The 2,962-nt window shown below is 43.6% G+C and overlaps 1 protein-coding gene across 1 annotated transcript in view; it reads left to right on the top strand.

Annotated features, from left to right (window-relative positions):
• Positions 1–16: 16 nt before the first annotated feature.
• EEF1AKMT2 (EEF1A lysine methyltransferase 2) overlaps positions 17–2,962 on the top strand; it is an 80,255-nt gene continuing 77,309 nt past the window's right edge. Inside the window, exon 1 of the mRNA XM_057506448.1 lies at positions 17–160. The gene's annotated coding sequence lies outside the window, so the exon portion shown is untranslated. The remainder of the gene's footprint in view (positions 161–2,962) is intronic.

Raw genomic sequence — 2,962 nt, 5'->3', positions numbered from 1 at the left:
GGGAAGTGAAGTCCTCTGCGAGTGAAGCCACGGGGCCTGAGCGCCGCCGAGCGCCGGCTAAGGGGTGCGAGTGACGCGATCGAGACGCGCCGCGAGTGGATTCTCCGCGCGTGCCTTGCGCCTGGCACATCCCGACGCTGCTGCTTCTAAGTGGCCTTTGGTAATTTCCCAAACCGTTTTTTCTTTTGTAAATTAAAATCTTAGTAGTAAAAGCCAAACTTTGCAGTGCTCGGGGATGAAGAGGGAGATGATTCAGGCAATTGTAGGGCTTCGGGTTTCACCAGTGAGTAACCTGATGTGATTTCAGTTTTCACACCACCACTCTGGCTGCAATGTCGACAATAGTGCTGGGGGGTGGATAGGGAGAAAGAGTATGGTATTACAGTAATCCAGACGCGCGATGAGAGTGGCTTGGGGGTGGTTAGAAGTGAAATAATGGTGGTGACAGTGAAAATGGTAGGAGTGGTAAGAAGTGATTGGATTCTGGGTACAAAAGAGCACAAATTTAATGAAAAAAGCATAGAAGGAAAACAAAAACGTCATGAAAATATCAGTGAAAATAAACCATAACAAAGCAAGGGAAAAAAACTCAGGGAAGGAGATAACCTCTCAAATTAATATTATTCTCCACTTTGTTCAGTTTGTCAGGTTCAAAACTTGGCTCCTGATCTCCCATAGAGCTCCTCTACCACGCTTCCCAACCTCAGCAAATAACTGTTTTCTGACAGTTGCGCAGGCCAAAACTTTGAAATTTTTCTTGACACTCCTTTTTAATAGTAAGCAGTCTTCAAAATATATCCAGTCCTACAACTCACCACAAATCACAGTGGTTGAAGCCATCATTCTCTCTCTCCTGGATCACCGTAACAGCCTCTAACTCAAGGGGCCTGAATGGGGGCATTTGTCCCCCTTAGGGGACACTTGGCAATATCTGGAGACATTTTGCTGGGGCGGGGAGGTGGTACTGGTGTTTAGTGGTTAGAGTCCAAGGATGCTGCCTGACATCCTACAAGGCATAGGACAGCCTCCGCAATATAGAATTATCCCAAATGTCAGTGGGGTGAGGTTGAAGAACTGCGTCCCACCTGCCTTCAACCCCTTCCCTGCCAAATCTGTTCTCAACATAGCAGCCAAACTAAATTAAATTTGAAATTTAAATCATGTTGCTTCTTGGCCAAACCCCAAACCTTATAATGACTTGGCTCCTGCTTCTGGCCTGACTTCATTTCCTGCAACTGCCCCCTTTGTTCATTCTGCTTTAATTATGTTCATCTTTCTGCTTTCTGGAAATCCCTATCTCATTTTACCTCAGGGCCTTTGCACTTGCAGTTCCCTTTGCCTAGAGTGCTCTTCTCCAAGATAGCTGCAAGGTTTATTCCTTTATCTCTGCTCTAGATGCTGTGATGTGTGACCTAGAAACCCCCTCCCAGGACTTATTAACCCAGCTGTTGGAACGGTTGTTTGATGTCTGCTCTCAGCTGTCGGCTCTCTCCTGGAATCAAAGCCTCTGGAAGAGAGTCCCATAAGGTCAATCCTCCTTTTCTGGGCAACAAGCATTCAGTGCCTGGTTAATGTAGATAAATAAAGGTCTACCTCTTTCATTCCAACTTGGGGCAATCCAAGTGTCATCCTAGCTTCAGAGTGCGTGTGGGGGAAGGGTGTTAGCTGAGGTGCTGTCATAATGGTTCCCCAGACCAACTACTTCCTTCATCCCATCCTGTTTCCTTCCCCTCCCTAATAGGTAGAGATCCTGTGAGCATTCCCTAATAAATGTCCTCCATTTCATCTCAGTCTTAGACTCTGCTTCCCTTGGTATACAACCTGTGACAACTTCTTTTAGGTTTTCACTCAGTATGACTCTCTCAGAGAATCCTTCCTATACTACCCTAACCAGATTTCAACCTTCACCTGATATTTGCAATTTCCCTTCCCTGTTTTCATTTTCCTTTTATCACTCATCACCATCTAACCTCATCCCTATTTTACTCTTTTTTTCCAGTATATTGTCTTTCTCCTTCTACCAGCATGTTTTGAGCTGCATGAAGACAGGGATTCATCTTTGATTAGCTTCTTGTTTTATCTCCTTCATCTGGAACAATGCCTGGCATGTAGATGTTGCCCAATACATGTTTGTTGAGTAAATGTTGCATGAGAAAATGGGAGAGTCCCACAGAAGGTGGTTGTTTTTAATCAGTAGGGTACTAGAGGGGTTAGAGACAGAAGAAGCTGATAAATGGAGTAGGCTCATTAATAAGAGATACCTTGGGTTGCCCCCTTAAGAAATACTTTGAGATGCAGGAGGAGAGAGGGAAGAGGCAGATGAACCCACAGAATTTGTGGGGAGAAAGAAGGGGAGATGAGTGGCTGAAGTGAGATTCTGGACTTTGGGAAGAGAGAGAGAAATGAAACTAAGGAATGTTTAGAATCTAGTATTGTGTATTGTGTGATGTACTTCCTATTGGGTGCTGTCTTCATGAAAATCTTCAGCAAAACATTTTTAGTGATGGAGCACACCCACATATGTAGTGGTTAAGCTTGCAGGCTTTATAGTATATTGCTTAGGTTCCAGTCTCAGCTCTAGCACTCACTGTGTGATCTTGAGCAGCTTCTCTGTGTTCTGGTTTGTTCATCTGTAAAATGAGGATACTAGTATCTGCTTCACGTGGCCTCCTTCAGGAGTAAAACAGATAATATACAGGATGTACCTAACACAGTCCCTGGCACACAATGACAGACTGGTGAAATGATAGCCATCATTTCTATTATTTTGAAGTAGTTTGAAAGATCTTTAAGTGTTGACAACAAGAGACCTTCAAGTACATTACTACAATATTGTTAAGAGAAAATGCAAGCTGCAAATGATGCAAATCATAAGATTCCATTTATATTTATTTATCAAAGCAAAACAGGATATTTCTGCAGGATCACATACATATGCAAATGCCACATGGTGCTATGATGA

Source organism: Manis pentadactyla, chromosome 8 (assembly GCF_030020395.1).
Source record: "Manis pentadactyla isolate mManPen7 chromosome 8, mManPen7.hap1, whole genome shotgun sequence".
In the NCBI taxonomy this organism is placed as follows: domain Eukaryota; kingdom Metazoa; phylum Chordata; class Mammalia; order Pholidota; family Manidae; genus Manis; species Manis pentadactyla.
This window is presented reverse-complemented; position numbering and strand designations above follow the sequence as displayed.